Source organism: Dipteris shenzhenensis, chromosome 9 (assembly GCF_047967505.1).
Source record: "Dipteris shenzhenensis isolate YYH24624 ecotype China chromosome 9, Dip_SZ_1.0, whole genome shotgun sequence".
Classification (NCBI taxonomy): domain Eukaryota; kingdom Viridiplantae; phylum Streptophyta; class Polypodiopsida; order Gleicheniales; family Dipteridaceae; genus Dipteris; species Dipteris shenzhenensis.
In genome coordinates, this window is record NC_141604.1 from 17,020,980 (window position 1) to 17,031,893 (window position 10,914).

A 10,914-nucleotide genomic window follows, 5' to 3' on the forward strand; every position below is an offset into this window, starting at 1 on the left:
CACACACACACATGCATGTATATGTATGTATGTATGTATGTATGTAGCAAATTCTTGCAGAAATGCTACAGGCTCCTTCGCAAGACAATCATAGATTAAAAAATACACCACTCTAGCAAAAAACATCATTCAACCTCACCAAACAATTCAAGACCTAAGCTTTATACAACAAGTTCCTTTTATTATTATGACTATCTGTCCCCTTTCTGATTGGAAGTGGTTCCTACTACTTCATGATGCTGATTGTGACGACTACAGTAGAAGGATATGGATATACTTCCTGAAGACTAAAGATGAGGCTTTTAGTAAGTTCAAAGAATGGCATGTAATGGTCGAGAAAGAAACGGGGAGGAAGGTGAAGAAGTTGAGATCAGACAGAGGTGGAGAGTTCACATCAAGTGAATTTGAAAGTTACTGCAAAAGTCACAGGATCAAGAGGCAGAAACCCCCACCACTAGTATGAGAAAGCCCATCATCCTCACGATGCTTTCATCTCTCGCCTATGGAAGTGATGTTCTTTCACTTGGTATCTAGAAAAGGATTTCTTGCTTAGATGCTTTCAGTGGTTCTTCCCTACTAACTTAATTACCTAGGAATGTTATTAGCATAACAACCAAAACACCAGAGGTCGACCCAACCCAATGCTCTTGTAGTGGGGTAAACTTGTTGCAGTTCTCGACAAACCAATAGTACATAAGAAATAAACTATCTCATGACATTCTAAACCCAACTCACATACCACTTTCATTGACGAACAACCAAACCCTTTGGACCTTATTCAATCCCAAGATGTGATGAGTCAACAATGAGGTGCCAAATGACTCCATCGCGACAAGAGCTCTTGGGAGTCATTAGCCTATATCTATAGTGTATCTTTAATCCATCAAGCAAGGGTCCTTCCACACAGGTTTTCCCAGATCACTATCTCTAACCTTTGTCTCTATTCGACAGGTAAATCTTCAATCAAAAAAGTTTATACAATTACGCTCACAAGCTATAATAATATTTGCTTGAGCCTACCTTTGCACACGTCTATTACTCTTTGGAGGCATCCGCCCTAGAGAAACTACCCACCTTGCAGTACAATCATGATTTTCATCTTCACAATACATTATAATTTTAAAGAGCTTCTAAACATTTTCTTTGGTTTCAGATCTTTTTGTAGCTTTAGACTATTTGTATTTTAAACATGGTTTTCTTCAAGTTTAGAATAGTTTATTCAATTGTAGTTTATCCCATTTCAATAGATATTAAATCTATCATTTTGAGTTCAGGTTCGAGAAAGTTAATATATGGCTTTAAATCAATTTTCAAATCCCTATAACAATTATGTTGGCTTCAAAATCTATTTCTTAAGTTCAAATAATATCTTTTATTTAGATTATCTTTCATAGCCTACGTATAGTTTTTCCAATTTTGAAAACAAGTCTTCTTTAAGCTCATAACATTATTATTATTTTAGCATAGTGTTTACATTCTAAAGTATCTTTCTTGACTTTCCTATGGCTTTTCCACATTCGAAATAGTCTTACTCAACTTCAAATTGAACTTTTTAGTATTAAAGCATTTTCCTACCTTCATTCAATGTTGTAACTTCAATTTCATGATGGATATTTATGCTTTGGTAGTGCAATGCATAAAAAGCCCCACAAGCTTTAAGCAATCCAAACAATACAAGAAACTAGAACCAACCTAGGGCTATTTGCCCCTACTATCAAGTCAAATACAACTTTAAGTCAAGAGATACATGCTACTTCGAACTAAGCTAGAAAAGATAGAAAATAGAATGCAAACACAAAATTTACATAAAAAGCACAAAAACAATACAAAATAGAATGCACATACAAATTCTACATAAAAAGCACAATCAACTCCTTAGCAATGAAGTTCCTCAAACCTAACTTAGCAACTTAGTGAGAACTAAAGGATGTAGCTCACAAAATACTAAAAACACTAGCAAAGAACCCGCAATCATACCTATAATTAGGCCTATGTGTTTGTAGGATTAATGATACCAATGATAAAACATGCTAGCTATAAAGAAAATACAACAAAAAGATAGAATTGACCAAAAAAATCCTCTAACCCCATAAAGAAATCCAATATACTAAGAAGACATTGACGTCATCAACGTCATAAGTACAACTAGATGACCCCCAATAAAGCTCATAACATACTAACAACAAAATAAAATATGAAAAACCACTCCTCATGAAGCATAGTGAATAGTTCACAAATACTTGTAGCAACGAGCACACAAGTTAGATGACATGTTGCGAGCATTATGGCTCCATGAGAGCAAATGAAAGACCCATTGAACTTCCCAACATAATCATCGATATCTACACCAACAAAAGCAATTTTTGAGCAACATTTACAAAGCAATTCAAAAAATGTAACATATCCAAACAAGTATACCGAATCCAAATGTCTACACGATTTCAAAAATACAAGCAATAATAGAATGAAGGCCTAAGATTATTACAACACATGCATTCAATCCAACTCCTACTAACTAGAGCTTAGAGGACAAACATAGGAGTAGTCTAAGTAGGAATTAAGTGAGCTAGAGGGAGTAGAAAAACATGGGAGTATTCTAAGTAGGAGCTAAGTGAGCAGGAGGGAGTAGAAAAACAAAGGAGTAGTTTGAGTTAGAGATAAGGGAACTAGTGGCATTAGACAAAAGGCTCGCTAAGCATCATACAAGGATAATGGATAATAAGAATGAGAGTAGACAAAAGGCTACTTGCATATCATACAAGAAGGATGGATGATAAGAATGAGAGTAGACAAAAGGCAACTTAAAGATCATACAAGAATGATAAGATGCATAAACAAGTACAGGGTGCTAGGGAAAAGACTACTTAAGCATCATACAAGAATGATAAGATGCATAAATACTAAGGTGTAGGGTATCCTTAATCACTTTGAATACAAAACTTCCTCAAAAGAATCCAATGCAAATCATGAACTGCATAGTTCATGCAAGAATGTGACAATGGGTTTGTCAACTTCCTCAAAAGAATCCAATGCAAATCATGAACTACATAGTTCATGCAAGAATGTGACAATGGGTTTGTCAACTACCAATGTTGCTTTTTACACTCCTTGAGCAAGCCGTTAAAAGAAAGATAAATGTCACCTATGGGGAAATGAAACCCACAGTTGGCGGGTAGTATTCTTCAAGCTGCACCAAAGAGAGAAGGGATCAAGGAGTTTTAGGCAATAATATTAAAACATGAAGGGGTCAAGGCAAAGAGATTATGCCATGCACTAGAGCTTTAGACTAATTTGAAGTAGCACAAATTGGTAAATTAGAGAAAGGTAGGGATCTTTGGCCCAATTCATGTCGAAAAGTTGCAATCTGATAGACGTAGTCCCATTACAATGGGATATGTATCATGGTGGTTACCCTTCTCACAATGGGGGTGTGTCGTTCTTCCACTCCAATGCTCCCACTAGGAGCTCCATAGTATCCTATTATGTTTTCCCATAATCTTGGCCCAATAGCTACTTCAAACTAGTGTGGGTGAGTTTGTTCTATGAAATACTAGTCTATTGGCCCATGGCATAGCCATATGATGAGGTTGTGATATCACATGCTAATGAATATTTCCATCCTTCTATAGTGATTTGAAAGATGTTTTTTTTCAATCAAACAAGAAAATGACAAAGCAGAGGTACAAACAAGTAGGAGGAAGAAAATGCAGGCTCTACTTTTTACAGTTTTCAAATGAATGCATATTGTGCCTTATAATCTCTTATTTTCAAGTGCACTAACACAATGAAGTTTGCCATATAATTAAAATTTCATTATAAATTTGGATGTAAATTGAGGCAATAAACTAGAAAGCTAATAAATGCCACAAATCTATGAACTTGAACCCACACCAAATTCAAATGACCATAGCCATCAACAAAAGAGAGCAAGATACCAAAAAGATAAAAGATGCTACAATGTCATAGAACTTATGGTAAAAGAGTCCAAAAGCTAGCTAAGCTTGCAACACTAAACTACAACAAACTACGACACCAAGCTTGTCAAATAAAACAAAACTTCACAATCAATATGATGGCCCATGCCATAAAATCAACATGCCAACCCAACAAAATTCAAAGGCCAATGCTCAAGTGTGCTAACAATGGTAGAAGAGAAAGCTCTAGTCCAAGAAGACCATTGATCACAAGAAGATGAATATAGAAAAGAATACTCCATATGACTAATTGCTAACAACACCTAACACACACATACTCTTCTTTGCTTCTCCACATGTTTTCCAAGTGTTTCTTTAACTCTTTTAGCATCAATCAATACATATTTTCCTTCTCATTTTCCTTTTTTTAGCTTTCTTAAAATTTTCTTAAATTCAACTATCTCCCCATGCTTTGGTCTTCTGTCCTCCACCCCTAGGTTCTTTATCTTTCCTTTTCCTTTGTATGCTTGCAATAATTACAATGAATTGCTCTACGGGTTATCCTTTGTGATTTTTACCCAAGTACTAGTCTCCTCTTACTAATTGATACTAACGTGAATAGTAGAACTTACGAGCCAAATAAGTAAATTATTTTCCTCTTTAACATGAAATAGTAGAATTTAGGAGTCACATAAGTAAATAGTAAATACTTTCCATGTATTTGTGAAAGTTAAAATACTACCATAACTACAAAGGATGCCAACCATGTCTTTCATGTGCCTTTTGGACTTTGTCACAAGCAAGATTTGAATTTGTTGATATCACTCTTTCCAATTTCTAGGTCCAAACTCTCGAGTAAATCATCAACAATTTCTCTTTTGGTTTCCAAAACTTAAGCTGCAAATACCATTTTGTAAGAAGAACATGCATGCCGGAGGTACCGTGGTAAAAAACGTTGCTTGATTGTTTTGATCTTGAGTCAAGATTTTCAACATCTCATCCTTATCAAATCAAAGTAAAGGCTTAAATTCCCCCATGTTGTTAAGAATGGCATTCCACCACTCATTTTCTCTTACAAGAAAATGATAAGCAAATGATGGAGTTGTAACAAAAGCGTAAGTTTCAAGGACCACTTGATGCATTCCACTACTCATTTTCTCTAGCAATAAAAAAAAGGAAAATATATTTTTCTACAAACCAATCAACAAAAGATCGACTTACATCCAAAGCTAGGATCCATATGATATTTGCAATCTAGATGGTTTAAGCTACAAAATTGACTAATAATTATGAACCACCTGAGTTTGTAATAAAAGTTTAGTTAATGGAGTTGCATACACGATAGGGAATTGGTGATTGAATGGCCAATAAATAATTCAAAGATTTCTCGGAATTTTCTTACCCCTCCTACTGAGCACGTATTGTGATTGTTAACTTAGATACCAATTTGCCAACCCTTATAGAAACATTACAAATAGTGTTAAAATTTATTGATACATTGAAACTTTGATTTGCATAACCGATACGGAATTGGTGATTGGATGGCCACTAAATAATTCAAAGATTTCTTGGAATTGTCTTACTCCTCCTACAAGGTAGGTGTTGTTATTGTTAACTTAGATAGCAATTTGCCAAGCTCTAATAGAAACACTACACATAGTGTTAACATTTATTGATACGTTACTTACATGGGGAAGCATGTGGTCAAGTACTTGAACAAAACACCTTTTCTACCATTAGAGACCCTATACATAATTCTAGCCCATAAATATAATCCCACACCTGAGCCAAGGATTCAATAATAGAGTAAGAAAGTAGCCTTAACAAAAAACTTACATGAGAAAATGGAAGAAGAAAAAATAGATAGATAGATAGAGAGAGAGAGAGAGAGACTTAACACCACGTACAAAGATTGAAGAACTCTAATCAATAGACTCGAGAACAAAGAACTTTGCCTTCACATAGAAAGACAAGGAAAAAATTACATGCAGCACCTAAATAGGCACGCAAACACAATACAATGCAAGCAACAACCAAGAATGCAGTAGCAGCTTTAGCTAGAGTTATTTTCTTAGAACCTTAACTTTTTGCCTAAGCATCCGAGTCTCCACTAAAGTAGTCCTCTTAGGAGATAATGCTAATAATAGAAGGTGGGCCTTACATTTGTGGAATGTGGGTATGAATGCCACATGGGTGAGTTTTCTACTATAGGTTGTGTCATAATGACTCTTGTAACCAATGATTTTCATAAAATTTATTACAACATGATTTAACGGTGCTTTTGAAAAATAAAATGTTACTTTTTACAAGTCTTTGGCATGGCTTTCTCTCTTGCCTTGTTCCTTTCACCCTCTTGCACTTTTCCTCCCTTCATTCTTGCCCTAGTTTTCCCTCTTGCTCTCTTAAGTATCATGGATGATTTTGATGTTTTTGGATAATTTTGATGTTTTGGCCCCTTTCTGTCTCAAATATGATGGATGATTCTGATCAATTGCTATGCTTGGAGATTACTCGGTGCTATTTCCAAATGAACATCATGATAACAATACACACAACGCATTCATGATATTATGTTTTTCCTTTCTCAAACATCTTTACACCAAGTACTTTACTTGAAATTCATGTGGATTCTCCCGATGAGGGATTCACACAAGCAAGCCCCAAGCAAGAAATGATCCTAAGTACAACTACATTGGACTTGTAGGAATCAATTGAGCTTACATTCCCCCCCGCCCTCTACATGCATGCATGACTTTGTTCATAAGAGTGGGATAGGAGTTTACATTTTTTGTGGCAATGTGGGATAAAGGAACTTGCAATACTTTTTTCTGATGGAGGTGTGCATACTTGAAGTAGAATTCGATTAACCTTCAAGGGGAAACCAATAGTAGATTTAGTAAAATGCCCTAGCTTGAATTTCCACCATTAAGAAGAAAATGGAAGGTTGCCTACCACCTCCAAAAAGGTGTTCCACAAGAGTGATCATTGAGTCCAAATTGGCTTGGAGTGAGCTAGTATATTTCTACTTCATGCAATAGGCCTTTTTTAGTAGGGGTCATTGTGTGGGGGCAGCAAGGTGAAAAAAGATACATTCACATGTGTTTTTCTTATGAAATTGTGTGTAATTATAGTAGAGATGGATTCGATCTTGAAAGGGGAAGTAGAGGTGGATTTAGCAATTGAGCTCATAGAGATTTCTACCTTCAAGGATTACATGGGAAAGCTACCTATTACCATCAAAAGAAAAAATATGACCTTGTGCAAGACCAATCAAATTGGAAGTATGCTCTTCCATTATATTACATTCCACATATCCATGTACCAAATAGATTTACATCCTAGAAAGAAATTCCAATTTTATCCTATTTAGAATATGTGACCTTTCTTATGCATATCATTCTAGGCAATTGGATGGAAGGTTGTTGTCCCCTTTCTTGTACTAGCATTGGCAAACATTTTGAAACATGCTTTACTAGACCTCGTCAAAGACATTCCCAAGGGACTTTTCTATTTAACCTCGTCATAAGTGTTTATAAACCTCCCATGCAACATAAGAATGGAGAACCAATGGAAGAATCTTGAACCAAAGGGGAACAAATGTAAATCCAAATTCAAGCAATATGTGAGCACAAGAATCACCTTATAAATGCTCAAATATATAGTAGTAGAGAGCTATATAATAGCCATTGTTTTTTTTTGGGAAACAAATATGAGGGAGCATGGATAGAGTGGTAAATAATGCCACATATACCCAATATATTCTTGTCCTTTCTTTCAAAATGGCATGGGACATGGTCATGCCAAGGTTCTTGCGTTGGCACTAGGGCAAAGGCATCAGCGCCAAGGATTAAAGCTAAAATTGACAGATGGGTCTTACCTGAGCAGAAAGGGTTCATTAAGAACCGACACCTGCTAGAGGCCATCGTCAATATTTGGGAAGGATGTGAGTATACTGGAGATACCAAGCAGGACATTTGTTTCATCAAGGTAGATTTTAATAAGGCCTACGATAGATTAGGATGGAAATTTCTAATCCAGTCCCTCTAAGATTTGGGCCGGGGTCCAGAGTATATCTCTTATATCAAACTCCTATTATCCAATGCTTTAGCTAAAGTCTTTGTTAATGGGGTCATGCCCTCCCCCTTCCTTTGAAGCGCTCTATTAGAAAAGGCTACCTTATTACTCCTCTCCTATTTGCAATAATTGCTGACTCTCTAGGCTAGCTCTTAGCTAAGGGAGTTCATCGAGGCACTATTCGGGGCATTGAGCTCCCCTTGGCAAGCAACTGGTTAGCCAGCAATTGGCTAATGATACTAGTTGACCCCTAGAAACAAGGTACAAGAGGTTAGAGTAGTAATGGAGTGCCTTGACACTTGTAGCACATCTTCTCGGTCTCTCATTAGCCACACAAAAACGGGTTACACCACCCTTAGTGGCTAGCAGCCTTTTCTTAACTCTCTTGGATGCCACACACTGCTTCATGGCAAAGTGTTTAAACTTCTGGGAATCCCTATGGGATTCAGGATCAGTATGAAAGGCAGGTGGGACTGGGTTTTTAAGCATTTCTGCACTAAATTGGAGAAGTGAAAGGGTTTCCAGGTAATCTGGTGGGCAGGAGGATGGTCCTTAATCATGGCATATATCCTATCACTATTTTCTATCTGTCTTGCTGGCACCCCAATAGCAAGGGCTTGGATCAACTGATCTCCAAATGTGGAGTCTTTTTTGTGGGGTCGTAGCTCTAGGATTCCAAAAGTAAAGTGGGCCTAGTGCCCAAGGCTAAAGGAGGCCTTGGAGTAGTTAATATTCAACTATCTGCTGCTAAGTTGGCTGCCACTGGTCAAGCCAGATCAGGATTGTGCTCAGGTCTTGGCTAGAAATTTCCTTTAGGTTCAGGAGAGAAAGTGGAAGCATTTCCCCAAACTGTAGGCAATTTTCAACCCAGAACCATGATTTAGCAAAGGCAGCTAGATCTGGAAGTCTCTGTGAACTGCTTTTGAGTCAATTAAATCCCATATCAAATTCTTTGGCAAGGGGTCCTTTATGGCCTTGGACTCCATTTGGGTATCTGTTGTACATAGATCTTCTCCCCTCAAGGATGGGGACTTCAGCATAGCTTGGGCCCTTTCAAGAAAGGTCTACAATGTTGGGGCCAACTGTGACAAAGAGATTATAGGAGATGGAAAACGCGGCAGAAGTCAGAAGGGAATTCCATCTCTCCAATCAACATGCTAGATTAATAAGGGAGCAGGTTACTTTGTGGGAGGCTAATATTCAATGGAAATGAGGAACAATGCTTATTTATGACAATGAGTTTAGCTCGATGTATTCTACCCACTTGCTTCCCATCCAACTCCCTCTGACGACATAGAAGGGGTTTATAGGACACTGAATGTTACATGGAACTTACATGATAGTCTGGAGCTTGCATGATAGTCACACTTGCTAGAAGGCCAGATTCCTAAAAATTTGGCACAACGATATGTCTACTCTCCTTCGACTCATTCTACATAAGGATGTGTGGACCAATGCTCAAAGTTTGATTTTAGGTAAAGGAAATGGTCAGTGCATGTCTTTCATTTGTTTGTGGCTTACCCTCAGGCCAAGAAGGTTTGGAAAACCACATAGATCTTAGTAGGAGAGCCAATTCATTGGAAATCTATTTTGTTGGGCAACGCAATAAAAGTCAATCAAGGTATCTGAACAACTACTAGGACACACACGCGGTGGTTCATCTTGAAATCGACTACATTGTGAGTATATGGTTATCATGGTGACTCTTTATGAGTATTCAAATGTTGCTTTTGTTTTTTGTTGCTGAATCTCTATAAGAGATTGAGATGTATCAGGAATGACCTATATATTTTTTTTTGCTAATATAACAACACTCATTTTAGCTCAAAAAAATAAATAAATCTAAATAAAACTAATTATATAAAGTTAGAGAAGAGGTGGCCTAAGTTACAAAAATTTTGCATAATAGGACTATAAGAATATATGTATATTGTGTGCACGTGTGAAAAAAAGTGCTCACCAAACGAAGATGTAAGAGAGTCTCTTGTTTTATTGCCGATACATTGTTTTTAGGTTCATGAATAAATTCTAAAACACCTATTGTCTTTTTAAAATGTTCTAATTGTAGTAGAAAAACATCATTTTTAAATTAAAAATAAATAAATTATCAACATAACAATAACTACCTATTGTCGCTTTTAGAATGCTTAAGAGAGACTATCCTATTTGCTTGGTCTACCAATTAGAAAATGAAGAAGGTGGTGAAGATCAAAGAGAGAAGTCACTAAGAAATAAATGGATAGTGACATGGGAACAAAGGTTTACCAATACTTTTAAAGCCATGAAGAAATCAAGAGACTCTATTGAGAAGCGTAATAAAGAATTGTCTTAGAGATCCAAGGAGATTGTGCATATTTGTAAACATTACTTCCATCTTGCCAAACGAGCCGCTTGTAAGATCTTGTAAAGCCTTCAAGATAAAAGCACCCTCTTTGCAATTTGAATAACCATTTAACTTTCTAATATCATCAGCATCTTGCGTAAGTCAATGCATAAGATGGTGACCAAACATCGAAGCCAATGGGATTAAAAAGTCACTGAAGCAATATGCACATACAACATCACCCATTGGACACACTCCTTTTGAGTTGGCTTCTAAAGATGTAATAGGCTTTGATTGCTTTGTGTGAGAGCATATGTTTACACCAATCATCATTAGCTATTAACAACATCAATAAGAATGCCATTGTATTGATGTTTTTGGCCTTGCAAGGGTCCTAAGGGATGTCTTGGTTAGTGAGTTGCTAATTAGGTCCATAGTTTTGAAGTTAATTCATTTGGTCAAACTAAGCATGCAAATTGTGGTTAGTATGAGGTTTAAGTGTGGCTCGGTAGGAGTTTAAGGGATTCTAATGTGTTCAGGGTTTAAGGTTTTTGTTTGCTTATGGAGGTCCTAAATGTTCTTGTCTTTTACTAGATCTCTTGT